Source organism: Notechis scutatus, chromosome 6 (assembly GCF_049901735.1).
Source record: "Notechis scutatus isolate UNSWTSFEM ecotype Mainland chromosome 6, rNotScu1.2, whole genome shotgun sequence".
In the NCBI taxonomy this organism is placed as follows: domain Eukaryota; kingdom Metazoa; phylum Chordata; class Lepidosauria; order Squamata; family Elapidae; genus Notechis; species Notechis scutatus.
The window spans coordinates 58,338,378-58,360,270 of record NC_142014.1 but is presented as its reverse complement, the minus strand read 5'-3'; the positions used below and the strand labels follow the sequence as shown (position 1 = coordinate 58,360,270).

The following is a 21,893-nucleotide window of genomic DNA, read 5'->3' as shown; positions in this document are numbered from 1 at the left end:
GTCCAACATCTTCTTTCTCTTCTTCTTTTTTTGATAAATACCTTATTACAGTTCTTAGTTCGAGTTCAAAATGTCCTCTTTAAATTTGCACAGTCACTTCCACCATTTTGTTTCTCCTTTCTGTTTTGGCTTCTTCTTCTTGCTCCTTTTATTCTTTTTCTCCACACAGTCCTAGTTCCACGTATAAATCTTAGTTATCTTATTTCTTCCTTTTTCCGTTATCACAGTTATCAGACAAATATTGCAATTATAAAGTTTCTTTCCTCAATCCTTTCCTTAAATCTTTCAAAGTGTCAATTGTTCTCTTTTCAAGTTTTTACTCTCAGCTGTTCTTCTGATCTCTGTCTCACTTGGACACATCGCTGTCACTTTCTCTTTCTTCCCACAGTTCTGAAACGTCAAACGCCAAAAAATATAGTTATACAACCCACTTTTCAACTCCCAAGATAAAAGTAAATGCTGTTGTCTCACCCTTCAGCTCCTCCATTTTCAGCACTCCATTAATCAGCACGAATTACTGTCGTTTCTTTAGTTAGTATTCCTTCCGATATTTCTGCCGCTTCGCTACACTGTTCGGTTTACAGTCTCAATTTTCAATTTCCCTTTGTAGTATAAATCAGTATTCTGGAAATCTTCTTTAAGTTCACCTTTCCACTATTCAATTTGCTGTTCTCCACTCTTTGCTTCCTTCCTTCTTCTTTAAGCTGCTGGGCTGCCATGTCTTTGGTTCCAATCTGTACGATCTCCCTCTTCTGCTGCTGGTTTTCGGGGGATTCTCTTGTAATCTCTGGGATCGCGGCACCTCCCCGAGATCTCCAGGTCTTCCCCTTTCATCTGTCTACCCCTCCGAGGTCTGACACACTCCTGGAAGCCACCAAACAGTGAAAATTGGATCCTTTCAGAGCGGCGATCCGCTCCTCAGCTCCGCATCAACGCAGCGCCCAGCCGGAAGTCAATTCTTCTATGTTTTAAGTCCTCTCATGACTGCAGAATTCCTGCTGAACACTCACAATTGTGTATTAATAAGATAGAAAAATATACTAAAAGAGCTGATTCCTAAGAACACTATCCAAGGAAATCTTTCAACAAGTCTACAATGACCCAGCAATGTTTTAAAAAATAATTATAGTTTGAAGCCTTTTATCTATCCAAATGGCCATAGAATTTAACAATAGCATAGACTTCTAGATAAGATGATAATTTTAGGTGCCAAAGTACACCTGAAAAATTGGGCTTATTTTAGCCACGGATGGGCTTACATGCAAGTATATACGATAATAGGTTGTTAAAATACAGTTATATCCATATAAGCCCTTCTGCAAGTAAACAGTCCCTCAAATTTTTATTCAAAATATAATAAATAATACACCACCCATAGATAAACCAATTGTAAAAAGTAAAAATACAAAAATTTCAAGATTGGATTATTCGCAGATGGTGCATTTTTCATATTTTGATTAAAAATTCTAGAGTTGGCTTATCCAAGGATGGACTTATAGCTGAATATATATGGCATTATTGCTATTTCCTTAAGTAAAATATGACTACCAAGTTTATGTGACAGTAGAAAGCAAACATAATAATAGTAAACTATACACATTCTAATAAAAGATTCAGGTAGAAGCCTGTTGATGTAGACCATTCCTATTGCTCTCCTTGCATGTCTATTTTACTGTGAACCTGGAAAACATGTTTGTTTCATTCTTAAATACTATATCTCAGATTACTGGAGAGAGTAAAATAATCCTGCATTTATCGCTTTTGGGGGGGAAAATCAGGATACGTGGTAGATGAACAGATACCTCTAGAAATTTGGATTTATGTATTTTAATTTATATGACAGGCATCTCTAATTCATGATAACAGGCAATTAACAGTGTTGAAAGAAAATATAGAAACATAAAAAACAAGAAAAGAAAAAGCAATTCATGTGAAAAAAGCAACCAGGAGTAAAACAATCATAAATCAATGCAGCCGATGGACATTCTCAGCCCCACTTCCTGACCCCTGGCCTAGTGACATAATCAAGTCTTTAAGACCTTATGTAAGGCCAAGAGAGAAGAGGGCAATGTGATCTCTGGTGGAATCATATTCCAAAGGGTGAGTGCCACAAAAGAAAAGGGTTTTTTCCTCAGCCTCAATAGGTAGCATTCCTTGGCAAATGGAATACACAGCATACCTCTTCTGTCTCTAATGGGACAGACAAACATAATCAGCGAGAGGCAGTCCCTCAAATAAACAGTTCCAAGCCAGGAAGGGTTTAAAAATGCAGGCAGGATCATAAATTGAACCCAGAATCAAACTTGCAGCTTGTAGAGCAGTAACATGTGCTGATTGAGGAGTACACATAACTGTCCACACCGTTCTATATTAGCTATATCTTCTAGATATTCTTTAAAGGCAGCCAGATGTAGAGTGCACTGCAGTCCATTCAGGATGTGACTAAAGCATGAATTATTTGTGCAGAACCTTGTAGTCCAGGAAAGGGAACAACTGGTAACCAACAGGAAGCTGTGCAAAGGCCCTCCTGGCCACAGCTGCGGCCTCTTCCCTACTCTAACCCTAACCCTAACCCATATTGCATACTGTCTCTGTATGTGCAGGGGAAGTGCAGTACTTGCCACAACTAAAGATGGTTTGTGGTCTTAGGAAGACAAACAAGGATACTTGATGGATTAACAGATGACGTTCCTTCTAGGCAATTTGAATTTTGAATTATTATGATGATTTGTCATAATTTCTCTAATTTTTATTTCATCCTCTTACAATTTTAATTTTAGGTACAAATAGTTTTCAGAATTGTAGAATTTCTGGTTGTTTCTCTACATTTGGTGTTTCCACAAAAATATAATTTTCAATTTAAAAGAACATCTAAATTATAAGTAGAAATAAATGTTATTTAATGTTGAAGACTCAACAATAAAAAATGAAATGATTTTAAAATATATTTCATTTCCCGAACACTCTATCCTAATTAAGTTTGTACATTTTATTAAGCCCATCTGATTTCTGATTTAAAAATAGTAATTTGATACAGCTGGAATTATAATCTATGTTTGGAACAGAATTTTAGTTTGGAAAGGAAAGAATAAAACTAAACATCCCTCATGGAGAGAAGTATATTTCTGCCATTGGGAAATATGCTTAAAATGTATCAAATTGCTTTAAAGCATTTTCACTTTTAATAGTTCCTTCATTACATATAGATAATATATTATAAATTATGTGTGTTTATTTGGTTTATTGAGTGATCCAAACTGCAGAATAACTATGATCCTGATGATTATTATGACTATGATTATTACTCCAAATTATTTCAAATCAAAACCAGGGAAATTTCAGAGGATTTTCCATTGTTAGGAAGCGCAAGATTTTGAAAGTTAAGGCTGGGACAGTTAAATTGCTTGCACATATCGATTTTTCTGATCCCCAAGCCAGGTTGTCTCCATATATAGCTTTAAGGTAGAAAGACCACAATGTACATCTAAAATCAAATTCACTACAGCCAACTCCCAACTTATGACCAGTAGTTTAGCAAGTGTTCAAAGTTACAATGGACTCCCCCCCAAAAGCAACCTAAGATCTGGTTCTAGAGTTCCAATGGCTGCATACCTTTCCTCTCGCAGTCCCATAACTGCATTTCGGACACTTGGCTATCAGTTCATCTGTATCATCTCATGCTGGTTGCAGCATTCTGTGGTCACGTAACCACAATTTATGATGTGTTTTGCCAGTTTTCAGCTTTTTCAGTCAGTTTCTGGCAAAAAAACCCACCCCATTTTAGGAATACATTGATTTCCCTAATGACCACTGGGTTTGTAGAATGACCACTTCATTCATTTAATGATCCCTGAAATCTGTTAATGACCACTACAACACATGTCATAACGTTGGATCTTTTCAGGTAGATGCCTCAAACCATTACAACCATAATGACTTATGAAGGAAATTCCAGGTGCCATTAAGTTGTAAGTTGAGGACTACCTGCATTTAGAAGTGATACAAACTGTTAGGGGGACTGTTAAAGATTTTATTACAGTAATCCAAAAGAGCAATCAGTGGGACAATTTGAAGTCAACACAAGCTAATTTAAGTGTGTCCTCAGGGGTTTTGGATTTGCTATCCTTTTTCTTTGCAATTTACATATTTTATTTTTCTGCAATTATTTATCTTGATGCCATCTGCCTGCGAGGCTGAAAAGATTCAAAAAAGAATATAGATTAAGCCGCAAAAGAGGAAATTTTAGAATTAAACTCTTTTACTACATTTTTCTTGCAAATAGCATCAAGAAGCAAAGATGCTTTATTTATGCATAAGAGTCAAGAGATGGAAACACCTTATTTTCATTCTTTGCACATTGACTTTAAAATGATTTAATTGTATGCTGACTCTGTAAACCGCTTTAAGAGGTCTGTAAAGCACTATAGAGAGGTATATAAGTCTAAGTACTATTGCTATTAAGAGAATTCATATAAATAATTAACATTTTGCTACAACGTTTAACCTCAATATATCTATATAAAAAAAGACTAAAAATGTAATATGCTTTGCAACTCATATGCTTCAGCTTGAAAAAAAAGCACTTCCCTTTTTTGGCATCACAAATCAAGTATCAATCCAATATGTTACTTTAATAATTTGATGTATTCTTTGTACAATAACTAGGATGCTTTTAAATGTATGTATGTAGTACAATTTCATTTTGTCCATTTTTCTCCCTGGAAGAAACAATCTTTCAACAGGGAGATTAGAAGATAATATTTATTCGCTCAATGATGCACAGATTCAAAGAGAGCCTGTGTAATTAAAATAAGCAATTATATCCTAAATGATTTATGCTACAGTTACGTAAGCCAAAGGGTGGAAGGTACATTTGCAACTCCCTTCCTACCCACATGTGATAACAGGATTTTTATGCGTACTTCCTGAACCCTGCATGCTAAAGAATGATATCCCTTCATTGTTTCACACTTGCTGTACTTTACAGCTTGGCTTGTATCCTGCAAAAGTTTCTGGAAAATTGTATTTTTGCACTTAGAAAAAATAATGCACCATATTTTAGCTCATTCTAAGTAAATTTGGTTGTGTAGACTTTGTTAAATGATTTAAAGGAGTCTCCTAGGAAGCAACATTTAGTAATGTTAATACTTATATACATGTCTGTGTGTGAGAGAAAGAGAGGCAAAATGTTTTAGAAGTTCTGTAGTAGAATCCTGAATTACTTTTCTCTCTTAGAGCAGTGATGATTATAGTATGTGGAATGTTTACAAATGATATAAACAACACATACTTTGGTGTCTAGTTAGTAGGAACAAGAATGTAATGTTGCTAAAATATTTCCTAAATTTTGTACTCAAAAAAATGAGGAAAAAAGATAGCATGAAAGATATAATGATTTGAAAACAGCAAATAGCTTAAATCAAACCCTTTGTAGTTACAGAATATCCATAAGTATCAGAACTTCACGCATTTTGTCATCCAAAACGACACATGGCAGGAAGGAGAGAAGTAACTTGAAACAAAGAAATCTGGAGGAACTCATAAAACATCAAAGATATAACCTGTTTTAGAAAACAAGCACCAAAAGCTTTCCCAGAAGAAGTGCCATGAATAAAAAGAAATCCGAGTATCTTTCAAAGCAAACTCAGATCTCATCCAAAAAAGGGGTGGAGAAGTTATCAGAAAGTTTCACAACTGGAATGAAAATGAAAACTGTTCCACAACAGTAAACAAGAAGCCATAATTTTGACTTTAGCAATGTTGTCCAATACTGAGGGCCAAATCCACCAAAAAAAAAAAAACTTAAAACTGCAGTTATATTTAGTTTGTATTAAAATTGCAAAACTTTTATTTATTTTTGGTCTTTATTTTCACTTGGCCCAATTGCTGGCATTTCTTACAAATGGGTTGGAATTGGCAGACTACTAACCTCAGTCTGACTATGTGTAAATATTCATGATAAACTAAATCAGGGGTAGAAACTTTGTTCCTGGTCTTACTATGCCCTACAAGTCCTTTTTATCCATCCTGTGCAGAGCTAGACAAAAGTATCTCCTTTTTTCTAAATACCTGTCTTAATTTTAATGTGTTATTTGGTTGGTGCAATTAATATTTTTTTTGCTTCCTGTGCATATGAAAAGGGAATGCTTTTTTACATAGCATGAATTCTTTCTCTGTTGCTTCTACACAAGGAGAGGCAGACTATCATATTCTACATGCTAGATAAAACTTTACTTTCCAATTGAGTGTTTATTCCCAGTCTTCTTCAGAAACTCAATCCTGAAGATGCAGTCTGGCTCATTCATGATATTTCTCAACCTGATTTGAATGTATTTCGTTTATTAACCTTGGTTTCATCATCAACTTCCAAGTGCTCTACGTCCATTTGTTTGAAAAAGGAAAGTATTCAACATATTACAAGGTCTTCAACACAACTTTTTAAGAATAACGAACAGAGAAAAATTCAAAATAAGCTCTTCCAGATGGCTGAATTAAAGTAATCCTTGGGCCAGCAAAAAAAGGTGCCGGGGAAGAGGAACAAATACTGCTACTGAAGTGGGATAGCCAAGGATGACTTTAAGCTGCTTCAGATAAGGGCTGGACATCAGACAAGGGAGGCATCATAAGAACACAGAAGGGGGGAAAAAACCATGAGCCTGCTTTTAGAAACCAGATCATGTGTGTGCCATGATAAGAGGCATGCAACAAAGATAAATAAACAAACCAAGAACTAAGCAAGATAAAGAAGGTAAGAGATATAACCAAATCTGGATCTTGGCTTCTTGCTCTTCAAAAGAGCTTGAATTCAAAGGCCAACTTCAAATTCTAATTTGAAGTATTAGTTTGCTAGCAGCACCAGAAGTCCCAATTTTGGACAGAACACTATTTTCCCCTACTACTCTGTACATAACTCTTGATTAATTTAGCTGTTCTCACTGAGAAAGGAACCAAGTTGGACTGATCAAGCATTAAAAACAATGCAGGCATAATGTTTTGCTTATAGTGAAATAACATAAAACAAGGATACATTAGAATATAACTTTGCAATAGTGAATGGTTCTCTATTTTACCTGTGAGGGTAAAATTATTTACTAATAGAGTTCCTGCAATTCATTTCTAGTCTACATTTTTATTAATCAAATTTACAGACATCCTGGAGGAGGGGGAGAAATGCTGATACTATTTGGGCAATGATTATCACAGTCATGGAATCCCTTTGTCGGGGTTATGTCTGATTTGAACTTTTTTACCTTTTAGATGTTGGGCAAACATATTTTTTGATCTATGAAGTCACTTTAAAACATTTTGAAATACTTTAAGTCTTTGAAACAGTTAACTGTTCTTTAATTTCCTATTTGTTTCATTTATATTGGTTATTGTGATGTAGCAGTTAAAATGTTGGATTACCACTTGGGGAAGCAAGTTAAGGTCTACCTTAACTATTGAAAAGCATGGTGTGACTTTGGACTAGACAACTTTCCTCAGCTCAAACTATCCCACTTTTTCTTGAGGATAAAAATACAGTGCTATTCCTCTGAGTTTTGTGGGAAGAAGCAAACACAACATAAATCTAAATTAAATAAAAATAAATTGGTCAATATTTCCAGCTTTTATTTCCTAGTGCTACTATGTCAGTTTTCTACAACTACATTCCACTGAGACCTGGAATCAAATATGAATTGCTATCTAATAGCTCTGCATTTTGGTTGCTGTTAATTGTGACAATCCATATAAACCCTTGTGAATATTGGTAAGCACTATGAAAGAAAAATACTTACTGCTTAGATTCTAGAAAAGACCTCTATTTTTGAACTATAGGTCTAAGTGTGTTCTGGTCTTTTCTCATGTAAGATTAAGAGTATCTTGGCAACGTTTCGGCGAGGTCCCACTCGCCATCCTCAGGCTGGTGCTTTCGGCTTCGTGCCAGTGCAAGCAGTGTGTGATCGGATCTGCCGTCTCTCTATAAATACTGGTGGTGGGGGCTGGTGTGCTGGGCTGGTTGGCTGCACTGCTGCCTCTTGATTGGTTGATGGAGTTGATGGAGTTGATGTTGGTATAATGGGATGTGTGATGTGAGTTTTGTTGTGGAGATATCCTGGATCTTGTGCTGTAATCTCCTGGGTCGTTTGTTTTGTAGTGATCTTTTTTCCATTAGCCTTTTTTTTTCATTAGCCTTTTCCATTAGTGTTTTAACGGCTTGGGTAATGGGGTTGTGTGATGGGCTTGCGAGTTCTTTTGTTGTGTTATACTGGGTCCTGCGTTGTAATCTCCTGGGTTGTTTGTGTTTTGATCTCTTTTCCATTAGCCTCCTGTGTAGTAACAGCTTGGGTAATGGGTTGTGTGATGACCTTGTGAGATTTATTGCTGTGGTATCCTTGGTCTTGTGCTGTGATATCCTGGGTCATTATGTATGTATGTATGTATGTATGTATGTATGTATGTATGTATGTATATATTTGTTTTCATAAAACCAAATGGCAGTATTAGCACTCTCAGCTTCATACATTGTTCAGAGTATAAGTCAGGATAGTGCAATGATGGCTAACCCTTTCGACCTCACCTACACCCATAATGCACTGTGAGCATGACTCCCCGCCCCCCTGCACATGCGTGTGTGACCCCGTGTGTGTGCCACATGCCTCTGTGCATGTGTGCATGACCCCCCTGCACACCACACGCCTCTGCACATGTTCACACAACCCATGTGCACTGTGCACTTCTCTGCATGCGCACCCCCCCTGCCCCCACGCATGCATTGCAGATACACGACAATCAGGTGGCTGGCAGGAGGCACGCGCACATGCGCAGCGCACCTGATCTGGGGTGACGGCTCTCATACCAGTAGAAATGGCTCTGTGTGCCACTTCTGGCACGCGTACCATAGGTTCGCCATCACAGGGATAGAGGAAGAAATTTTGCCTATTTCACGTCCTTAAAAAAAAAGGTATTTTAATTAAATCAATGTCTTTGTCTTTATCATAAACATGATATACCACCACATCCAGTACATAGAACAATATCTCATTCTGGTTATTTTAGCTAGAATTTAATTTCAGCAAATACTATATAAAAATCATACCATTCCGTAGAGAACTATTTTTAAAACTTGTACAGGTAGCACTCAATTTACACCATCTATCTCACCTGAAGTTACAATGCTGAAAAAAGTGACAACCAGTCATTCTACTTAGAAAGTTGCAGCATTCCTACAGTCACAAGATAAAAATTCGGGCAATTGGCATATATTTACAATAGTTGCAGCATCCTGGAGTCACATGGTCACCATTTGTGATCTTCCCAGGGTTCTTTTGACAAGCAAAGACAACAAGGATAGTCTGACTCACCATGCAATTCACTTAACCCCAGCAAAAGTTGCAAAATTGGGTGCTATTCACTTAATGACTGCATCATTTAGTGATGGATGTTCTTGTCCCAAATGTGTAAGTTGAGGACTACCTATACAGTACCATGGGAATCAGCCAATTTAAGCCAGCCTTTCTGACTTTAAACTTTCTATTTATCCCAAATGAAATGATTATGCTACTACATCAGAAACTAGAAAAATATTTCCTGTACTTGGCAGATCAAGTGAAGTGGAAAAAACAATTTTATACAAAATGACAAAAAAGGGATCCCACCAAGAATTAAACTCTCTTCTTTTACAAATATCAAGTTTGTACTCCAATAATTGTTAAAATGAAAACTGCTTTGAAAACATGACATGAAAATATGATATGAAAATATAAAAGCATACTATAGTATATTCTTTCATTAGACTCCGATGAAGCATATATTCCCATGCAATGGCTTTTATATTGCTCTAACAAGCGCACAGGAATGAAGCTATAAATAATCATGATACCTTCCAATAGTGAACATAGTGAATTTGTACAATTTCTTCATAAATCCTGTGACTGTATTTGATACCCTAATCTTACCAACCCCCTTGTTTAACTACTGACTTTGTTCTGCAGTGTGCTCTATAATGTTCATACCAACTTAAAAGCATGCTCATGATTGAATTAGCTTATATAACAGGATATAAAATGTCATAGCAAGTTTTGCTGGAATGATAATGAGAAGAATTTGCGCACAAAACGAAACAAAGATGCTGGCTCCTGTGCCAAACATTCATTTGATGGCAACACTTCAAATAAATTATTTCTTATAACAACTGGATTGTTATATTCTACAACCACATCCCAAGCAGCCACCCAGCTGGGCTCAATAAAGCTATTTTCCAATGTGCTGTATATACACACGAACACCCATACTTCCCAGATGTTCTCTGTGTAAAACATCTGGTTTCAAATGCATAGTAAAGTCTTTCCAAAAACCCATTACATTTATTTAATGGACTCACACAGTTCAGCTAAAATATCCCGGAGCAGACTGCATTTCTACTCTATAAGCTCCATCTGCAAAAAGCAGAAACAGCAAATGAGAATTCTTTACATGATTTATGCTGCTTTTATGATCATCCAGTTCATAAAGAACAAACTTAGCTCAACAGACAATAACACACACTGTTTTAAATACATCCTTAATATACTTTCTCTGTTATACTTTCCACTGAAGCAAAAGACCCAATTCTGAAGACACAAGAGATACCAATAGCCATGTAATTTACTGTTTTCTTTTCCTGATAATTCCAAGAATCTTAGGAATTCATAGTATATGTGGCAATGCTTTCTTTTCTTATTATCAGAGGCTGGAAGAAGACAAATTGTACTATATAGTGACTGATTTAATTTATGCTCAGAGTATCCCATTGACAAAGGGTATGTTGGCGGTTGAAGATTCAAATAGTGCATGACAGGGTGAGCTCGCCTCCCAGCCCCAGCCCCTGCCAACCTAGTAGTTCGAAAGCATGCAAATCCAAGTAGATAAATAGGTACCACTTTGGTGGGAAGGTAACAGCATTCCGTGTGCCTCGGCCTATAGTCATGCAGACCACATGACCATGGAAAGGTCTTCAGACAATACTGGCTCCCTCAGCTAGGCAATGGAGATGAGCACTGCCCCCTAGAGTCAGATCTGACTGGATAGGGAAAACCTTTACTATTTTTTTTAATCCCAGCTATCTGTTCCAATAAGCTTACATATGAATTGATATGGTCTGAATTCATCTCTATGTCCCTTGTCTGGAAGTAGCCTCATATTCATTCTAATCCTAGATGTATTTTGATTCATTTCACTGAAGTAGGAAAATCTGCATAACAGAATACCTTGGCTGAACATTTTATTTTCTGGACACAGCAATACATTCAATTTTCTCAGATTTTATTTCAAAAATCTTGAAGATATTTTATTTTATCTTTAAAAAGGCTGATTAGGATGAATGTCTGTTCAATGCATAGAAGACTCTCAAAATTAGCAATAAAATAAAGTTTTCAAGATGGCTGACATATACAAAATTAGTTTCCACCTGAATAAATATAAATACATCTTAAGACTTGGCAACTTGATTCTAGTTGCACAGAATCTCCATACAGTCAAGGAAATCCACAAAGTGGACAGGTCTACAAGAAGAGATTTACAATAGGTAAAAGTAACTAATAACAATCACATCAAGCCTATTTTATGATAATGTTAAGGGACCCAACACCAAAACTAACTTAAACCCCAGAGAAGAAAACATTGATTTATGTTTGTGGACTGTAAACTGTCTAGTGATGTAAGTGGTATGTAAATATTGCAACAACAAACCAACAAATGATAACTAGAGTCCAGATGAACATAGCCCTGACTCAGAAGCTGGTTTTTCGTTCCAAGAGGCTGTCCAACCAGAACAGCCCTAGGCAGAAGTGGTCCATTAGCTTCATGTGAGATAACACAACTCCCTGCCAGCACTGTCCATAGCAAGCTAATATTTTACTAAAATGCTAAAACATTCCTTTTGATGTCACAACACAAGCACTAGTCCTTACATTCTTATATTGTGTAAATGGTGCATTTACAATAAGGAATTTCTGTCACAATGCAGTGTATTACTGTTCACTTGTTGGGAATCCATGCCCTCTTCTCATAAAGATATGCAAAATCTTCTAACAATATATTACAGTTAAAATCAAACAAATAAATATACCTGAATCATACTAAAACTTTTGATTACATTGACAGTGGGCAAAAAAGAAAGTGATTGAAAGAGAGATAATGAAATGGTAATGAAAACCAATCTGAACTAACTGTATTTATGCATTCCATTATAAAAGGTCAGTGACATGAAGACAAGATTATTATTTTTAAATACCAGATCATCATCACATGTTCAGATTTAAGCAGTGCTCTAAAATTATTTTCTGGGCTTGATCCTGCAAGACTGAACTGAGCATTCTTAATTAAAGGGAGGGATTACCTTGTTCAGGTTGACAGCTATACTGACAGTGTAATTATGACCTGATTATGGGCATTTAAACTATGCTAATGATCATCATTTGCATGTTTCCAGATTTCTGTAAATATTTAGTTGCCAAGAAAGATATAGCATTCAATCTACAATATATCTACGTTGAAATTCCCACTGGAGAAACAAGTTAAAAAATTAATCTATATAAACATTAAAAATGTTTAAAATAATATGATTTTTTGCTACAAATCAATTATCATTTTTCTATCATACTTTCAAAACACGCTGTACAGTAAGATTTTAAAATAATATTTGAAAAGAGTGATGGCACATTTATGCACAAATACTATGAAATACACTCAAGTGCTTCTACCAATCAACATAGTATTGGAAAATACTAGATGGAATTTGGAGTCAGAGAGAGACAAAGCAATTTGGGATCAGGAAATTTTCCCAAGGATTATTTTGTAGTAGCTGAGAACCTGAGCATCATAAACCAAAACTCTTACAATTTTGTCAGAGCATATTCATGAACTGGAATAGAGCATGGTAACAAGGTCAGCCAATGAATAGGCATAGCAACTAAGTCAGCCAATGAGGACTGTTTTGGAAACTGAAACTAGAAGTAGCTTAGGTGTGGCTCTATATTAAGCTCTGAAGCTATGGTGAGCTCTGAGTCTGTCTATTGAAATGAAACTGCTTCTCTCCTCTGCTTGCCTGCTGAACTAAAGTGAAACTGGAAGTTCTCTGTTCTGTTCTGCTGAGAGTTACTTGCAACATGTTTCTGTCTAAGTTTGCTTCATGTTGGAGAAATCTACAACTGGTTTGTAAAATCTACTTATTATGTTTATAAAGATGTTAAATGAAGCATCAGCCATCTGTGTTTATTTTTCTGGCGCTGAATTAACGCTGCAAAACTCTGAATAAATTTTTAGTTTATTGGGTACTTGGGTAATTTTTAAATCATTTTATACATCTAAACAGCAACTTCCTCTAGATTGGCTAAGGATATTAATTTTATCTTCCTTGGGATAGCATGATCTTAGTAAGGCATACCTATTTTCACCAGGGTAGGCCAGATGGTAGTAAGACTGGATGCAAAAGAATAATAAAAAGAATGTGTTTTTTGCCTTTGTTAAATTAACCTTGCCCATGCTTGCAAATTAATGAAGTTGTGGCCATCTTATAATCATAAATATCACTTTATAGGAAAGCTGTAATGGGTGCTATTCAATGCATACCCCATCATTCTACTTATATAAATGTAGCTTGGAGCAGATTTTAATCATTTATTTATTTATTTTGTCAAGCATGCATTTGATAATATTTATAAGTATAAACATGATTATTAATACATGAAATAGATACCAATAAAAGGGAACATTAAGACAGGGACAGTAGCGGATTATGTATACCCCTTTAGACCCTAAATGCCGAGAGGTCAACAATAGACATCTGAGGAAAGTGCATGGGGTTTCAGAAGAACCACAGAATCAGGAGAGTTTCCGGCTTGACCCCTGTTGCTAACATTTCCTGCATGAGTTTTGGCGGAACTCCTGTGTCCAAAGGCCCAGATTCTGGCATTGGGTCTTCCTAAAAGCTCTTCTGTTCACTTAACTAACCAGCCAGTTTTATAGCCAAAGACAAATGTTTCAGGTAGTCAGATCTTAAGGTATTTATAGTTTGAAAGGTCAATATCAACATCTTAAATTGTGAATAGCAGGCAACTGATAGATCCTTATGAATTTTCAATAAAGACTTCACAAGATCTCTATATGGTAAAACCTTGATTTTATAAACTATAATTCAGTGGACTTTAGATGCAGTGAGAAAAAAATTGATTGTCCAGGCCAGACAATTGGTATACTGTTATTGATAGAAGCAAGTTAAAGAAACTTTCACAACCCCTACTCTCACTAGGGTATTTTTATCTCTTAATAAACAGAAAAAGAAATAAAAACAGAAGCCAAAGGGAAGTCTCCAAGCCCATTTGCTACTCCAAATGTCAATGATTATATCCACACTCTTTGGCCATTTTGGGACCTGCTCATATCTTCTGTACATATCTGTACATAGCTTCTGTCTATGTACATTTTCACCAAGATTGGTGCCATAATGAAGTGGCACATATCTTCAAGCATGGATGTCCTCACATAGAGGCCCTCAAAACCTTACTGTACCTTCAAATGAATTCAAAAGCTTACTTCCCAGTGGTTCACACAACACAAATTAAGATTCCAATCTTGATAAACTAAGAAATGGGCTGCACCTCTGGAATCGGGCTGTGTTCTATTCAGATTTAACATGTCTCTATTTTATAAGGGGGGGGGAAATCATGACTGGGGAATATGTACAAACAATCTAACACCTGAGAAACCTTTAAAATGCATAAAATGATTAAATACTATTGAAAAACAACAAGCTTTACTAAGCCATGATCAACTTTAAAAATTAATTTGGTTCCCACAGTATGCTAAGCCCTACTGAGCCAAACTAAATAAATCACCATATAGTTTAGCTCAATGTCTAGCGTTACTTAGTGTAGAGTCTAAGGTGTTAGATTAGTTCTAGTAGCTCAGCTACAACTTTTGAGTTATACAAAGTAAAAGTAGTATATCAATGTAATAAATATACAGATATTGTTTGACAATAACCAGGTCCCATATCATTCTAATCCTGGAAGTTTTTTTCCATAGCCATTATTATTTTGAATTAATAGTTTCTCACAAACCATTTTTATTCATATCCCCTAAATATATAAGATCTGAATCAGCATATGTGCACTAGTTGTACCATATTTAGACCAGTTTACTTTTTGAGATCTCTCATTTTAATCAAACATAGATGTTTGTAACCAATTTTCATCCTAAAGCGAGTCAAAATATAACTATTATCTAAGATAACTAAATGTAAAGTAGACATGACTCATTTGTATACATGTGGTTTCTTTTATATATTTTATTGCTACAGTTTGGATATCAAATAACTTTACATTTAACTAGTGAACACAGGCATTCCTTCTCATTTAAAATTGAACATTACTGAGGGGATTCTGCATGCATTAAACATCTGGAATTTCTGATATAAATCCAAGATATTTGATCAGCATGGGCAACCATTCAACTCCCATGCAGTATCTCACCCATCCCCCTAATGTTCTGCATCTGAAATCTCCTAATTTATTCAAATGTACAGTGTTGTCTGTGTAGATATGGTGATACATATGTGCTTTTTGAAACTGTACTTCACAAACTATAGCTTACAGATGCTGAGAACTTTCATGTGGGCAAGACAAATGAGAATCCTATGCCTGACTGCACAGGCTGAGTCCAAGAAACAATAGCAGGAAAACACAAATGAAAGCCTCAGCACACTTGTGGCTTTAATGAACTAGTCATCAAATACTGCATATTTATTCTTCCTATAATTCTCTCTGTTCTTCTTATAAAAATATTCGGCAAGAAAACTATGCATTTTTAATTTTACTAAATGAACTCAGAAAGCATCTGTTAAAAAGGAACAGCATTTGTTACATAGGATGAGTGCCAATTAAAGAATGTGTGACTCAAGTTTTGTGAAGAATAAATGCTCTCATGCAAGAACTGCTTGTTCCGAATAGCTTTATTCCAGAAATATTACTTATTTATTAAATTTATATGGTTGCCTATCTCCCCTGAAGTGACTCATCCCAAGTGAATATAACAACATGTAATTTTATTCAGATAAAATTTCCTTCATTTTAGATAATTTCCTAATGTTAAACATGATTATATTAAGAAACCCACTTGCAAAGTACATTATTTATCAATTTGATTGTGATCTTTCTTCTCAAATGTGGTCTTGAAATTGTTAGTGACCATTTATGAGAATGCAATAGCGCTTTCATTTAATAGCTACTTGGCACATAGATTCTACTGTGTATTCATTTACTTCAGCTAAATTGGAGGCAAAAATGTTCACCAATTTTTCATAGATGATAGAAATAATTTTAAGGATGCTGTCTTAAAATGTCAAGTGAAGCTGTCAATAATTGTAATGTCCAAAAACACTCTAATATGACAATCTTAAGAGATACCCTCTTCAAGTAAAGTTACCTCAAACATTTGTGCCTATATTATCACAGCCTTTTTAATTGATTCCCAATATTTAAAAAATAGCTTTTAAAAATTCCATTGAAAAAAATGAAAGCTCCAAGATGAAAGAAGTTCCTGTCACTGAAGCAAGAAATCAGTCACACATTGGCCGCAAAGAGTTATTTGAGAAATGTGTGTCTCAGCATTCCTAGGAATCTTTTTCACTCTGGGTGGACCATATCTACCATATCTCTTCACATATGACAAGCCAAAACTTAACTAGACTGACTTTGATTTAAAAATAAATAGAACTATTGTTTCCTTTAAACAAAATAATGGAGTGGTTATCTTTTTATTAACCCTTGCATGATACTTGATTATAATTCTGTATTATGGCTGCTAGATTTCCCTTTAGAAATTATCCTCAATCTATGTAGCTTTTTCACTTATGATTAACCTGCAAGAACTAAAGCTTTTATAACTGTTTATGTAGATGTGCTGCAATTGCTATACAATTCATATTTTCCTTTTAAAAAAACCTAGTTTTGCTGCATATAGCTCACTAGCCATTGCCTGGTGTCCGTGTCTTAGTAATACTTGCAAGTGAGTCAAGAATGTATTCTTGTAGAATTTAAGACATAGTCATGAAATATTGATGAGCAATTTAACAACTTAATATCAGGTTCTCCAACCTTGGCAACTTTAATACTTGTGACCTTCAACTCCTGGAATTCTGGGAGTTGAAGTCCCCAGGCTTGAAGTTACCAAAGTTGGAGACCCCTGATTTAATAGACTTGTTCATTACCCTTTTGATTTGTAAGTAAAACTGATATAATGTGAATTCTTTTGACTACAGTCCACAAATGGAGTTAGAATTTTTTCCCTTAATTGAAAAGATATTACAAACGTGCCTCTATAAACACACCATTATTTATTACAAATAAATTCTCAGGGTAATGGATGGAGGTGAGAATAAAGGAACAAAAATGTTGTATAAGGAAAATAGTTTTCATATGGAATAGAAAGTAAAATGCAATACTAAGTAGTATCAGGAAAAAATAAATATTATACTGACAATCTGATGTACAGAATTCTTAGAAAATGGGAGAAAAGCAAGAGACACCATTGCCACCACAATAACTGAACAATTTTCAAGTGTGTGTGTGTGAGAGAGGGAGAGAGGTTGAGGGGAGGGAGAGGGAGAGAGAGAGAGAGAAGACAGAGTTAGTTTGGGCATTTTCTTCCTTGAATACTCTTTATACTTATTCAGGGATTTAAATAATAAAGTATATTTCAAGTTGAGTTCAACTCCAGGTAACTTTATAGATATGTCCATGTAGTTTCCTGGCAACAGTGCAGGAGTGATTTGCCAAGGCCCTCTTATGAGATGTTTTTAAAACTTTTAAGTACAAAGCTCCGAAATTTTCTAATAGTCTCCCTTCCAATTCCACCTGCTCAGCTTTTGAGTGTGTGTGTGTGTGTGTGTGTACTAGTGGTTCCTTGAAAATAAGACCGGGTCTTATTTTCTTTTGGGTCCCAAAATAAGCATTAGGGCTTATTTTCAGGGGTATCTTGTTTTTTTTTCCCCCACATATATGGGAGGCCCCCTTCTTCTGCTTGCTCACAGCAGGGCAGAAGGCCGTGCAGCATGCCAGTAATGCCGCCATGAGGTGGGGGGTGGAGCTGCCCCACACTGGCTTACTTCAGGGTGCCCAGAGCCAGGCCATCCATGCCTCAACACCTGCATCACCTCACGGAAGTGGCATCAACATACTGCTTTGCTCCCTGCTCTGTTATGGACGCGAGTGAGGAAAAGAAGTGAGACGGCGGCCATGTGGGCTCCTGCTGTACATAGCTTCTGGTGCTGCTGCCATGAAGCAGATGTTGGGGCATGGATGGCCTGGCTGCGGGGCCCCTGAGGTAAGTCAGTGTGGGGCATGTGAGGCAGCTCCACCACTCATCCACTTCACAGCCATGGCATCGTGAGCAACTAGATGGAATGGGCAGGTGGACGGCTCTTAAGTAGTGCTTATTCTGGGAGTAGGGCTTATATTAGGCGCACACATTAAAAAAACATGCTGGAGCTTATTTTGGGGATAGGTCTTATTTTCAGGGAAACAGGTGGTAGATAAGTAGGTAGGTAGTGGGATAGAGGGATAGGGATAGGAATAGATTAGATGTAGATGTAGATACTGCTTAGAGTTTTTATAGGAGTAAAGGAATCAAACTATTCTACTCTGTTGATGATCTCTAGGAGACATTTCTTCCAGAATTAACCCACAGATTGCTAGTAGAGATAGACTTTGTTTAATGACTGCCTTGTTTAAGGACTGTTTGCATAGATCAAATGGTGATAAAAATAATTTTGCAATCAATTCTTGCATTTACAACCTTTGCAGGTCTGTAAAATAAATCATGAGCATAATCACAAATTCGTTTAGCAACTGCTTTGTTTAATGACCAAGCTGCTGGTCTCAATTGTGCTCACCATGCAAGGACTAGCTGAATTGCAATTTAAAGTGAATAAATGTATATTTATTTATTCATTTATTTGTATTCCACCTTTAATATTTTTACAAATAACTGAAGGCGGCAAACATACCCCATTTTCGTCCTCTTATTTTGCATGAAGCATAAAATTCTGTTGAGCTGTACCTGAGTGAATTAACATAATGACCACTTTTTTCAGTATAGCAGCCTTGAAAATGTGCCCACATAAAAATGAATTTGTCTATTTAAGAACAGATAGAATTGCAGCAAGGCACAATGTGTTTTTAAATTAATCATAAGTCTGGTTTACTCAGAAACAATTAGCTATCTTCACTGGGAAGATAGGAGCAAAGAAGCACTTCAACATCTGGCATGACTAGGTAGAATAAATGAAAGAGAATGAGAAATTAGGTGGCCAGATTTGATTCTATAACCAATATCAAAGACTGTTTCTTCCTTGCATATAATTCTATGTAATCCATAGCACACAACCAATGCTTTAATGCCAGCCTACCTACCATACAGATTACTACTATTACATGTTTATATAAATCATACTTGAATTTCAGAACCCCAGTGAATGTTTGGCAGGTAAGCTGCCTCAGTATAAGTAGGCTGTATTCCTGCATTTCATTTCATTCAGCATGCAACCTAATCTCCACTACTTTATTAAGTAAACAAGAGTAAATAACAAGTTGCTGCTAACAACAAACTAAATATATCTATTTGTATCTATAATACAAATATATCTATTTGTATCTAATTGTATCTATAATACAATTCACAGCTCAACAGCCATCATATAAGCTAGGGCTGAGAAAGTATTATACATTTCTCAAAACAAATGTCAAACTTTATAAGCATTTTCCAGAGTAAAAAACAATCAAATTCCTAGATGCCAATATCTAGCTTGTAGAGGTGTGTACGAAAGCAAAACAAAAGAGTGTACGTAGATGATAATTTTTAGTACATAGTCTTTTTTGATGCAAATTTGAATTTTTTCTCCCATTTGGGGATGTTTAGAGATTTTCCTGCAAATTTCATAGGATTTCTCCCAGAAGCCAAAGGAAAAGCCAGTACCTGACATTCTAATTAGTGGTGTCTGGTTTTTCTAAAGTCCACAGCTGTATGCTTCAAACCAAAATTACAAGTAATAAAATTTTAATGGAAATGTTTTTGTTTAGGTAACCTGGTGAGAGTAAGCTACCAAGGATATTTTTAGACGTTGCCCTATGTTTCCAAATATTTACATACTACTGTGTAGGAAAATGCTACCTCACCTACTAATATGACAGCAAACAAATGACATAGGTGAGAACATGACCTTGAGATTTCTAATGCAGTCCTAAGCTTTTTCTCTACATGAGGTCATGATGGGAATTATGCTGGTCATATTATACCAAGGACCCCCTCTGCTGGTTACAGTACACATTAGCTCCAATCAAAGCCCTTTAATGATTCCATAAGTTATGACTAAGGAAAAAGAAAGATAGCACAGATAGGAAAGAGAAGGCTACATGAATTCCCAGTTTAAGTTCTGGGCCAAATACTTTTCATGACACTCTTATGTGTGAAGGGGGTATATTACACATATAAGCAGACAGAGATGTTTGTTTTTCAGTAAAGTACATTGCCATTTTTAACACAACTAAGCATTTTCATGTGGCATGAAACACATTCCGAATTAAAACCCAAGAATCCATAAACAAGTAAATATATAATAAATAACACTGCTACTGCATTTTGATGATTTCACTCCCTTTTCCTCGGTTTGTCTCTTTAACTGCAAATGTTGCATTGCTCTAGCAAAGCAAACCTAAAAAACTATCCATGCTGTCATAAAATGAATAAACATGAAGTTATTGAAAAGAGCAGACTAATACAATCTGGAAATGATACTCTTCAGCTTGGACATTTTTTGAGCTAGATGTTTTTGCTAATTTTAAACCCCTGTAACATGATACACTGCAGGCAATGTTCCTTTTCAAAGAAAAAACAGGCAGCCAAAAAGAACATGAGCACTCACTTCTGCTTTTGATTAACTATCTTAATGATTTAGTAAAATGACAGAGAGCATAATACAACATTAAGACTTATCTGAACCAGGTGTTTAACAATTCTTTTCATGCACTGGGATATTTTTTATTTTTTATTTATTTTTACCACTGTGCTAGGATTTAGTGTTTTTAGCCATAAATCACACCATGGAAAAGCTTAAATGTTCTTTAATAGAGGACGCTCTTGCATACACAATCACACCACATGTAGCTAAGGTGCTTTTTACTGCTCTGTTGTTTGCTTAGTTGTTTACTTGAGTCTCTTGTTCAAACCATTGACTGAGCAAGCAACAGGAAAAATTGAAAATACAAACAAAACATGGAGCCTGTACCAAATCTACTGCAAAGTACTTGATCAAACAATTGTATGATTTTGCAGAAAGCACATGCATACCCAATTTAAATGCAGAACCATCAGATGTAGCCAGACAGCATCAAAGGAAAATAGCCGTACTTTTAGCCTATTACATGAAAACTTGATACACGTGCCTGAATTTTTCTGATATTCAGGCACCTATTCAGGTAACAAAAAGCACCAAGGACCACTAAGTTGGTCCTAGGATAGTTACAGTACACCACAACATTAGTCTGCAAAATAAAGTGGACTCTAAACTTCGCTTTGATAGGAGCAATTGCATCAATGTGTTTGTTCTAGAGGTTAATAAAGTCCAAAGCCATTTCTCATTAGAAAACTAGCTATGCATTTCAATGGATGTGATGTCCACACTTTGAACAACAGAGCAATGTCTGATTGCTGGAAGGTTAGAGACAAATAATGCCAATTTACAAATGATCCAGTTCTCTTTATTCAAGGAACTACCTCTGATTTCTATAAATAGGCTCAGTTGACATCTGGAGAGAAAGGCTCAAAATAAAATTCCATGATGAAACACTTCTGGAGAACTCATAAAGACTCCTCCAGTG

The 21,893-nt window shown here is 35.8% G+C and overlaps 1 protein-coding gene across 1 annotated transcript in view; it reads right to left on the bottom strand.

The window, feature by feature from the left end:
• Window positions 1-21,893, bottom strand: part of NUAK1 (NUAK family kinase 1) — a 58,162-nt gene that overhangs the window by 35,145 nt on the left and 1,124 nt on the right. The gene's annotated exons all lie outside the window — the stretch shown is intronic.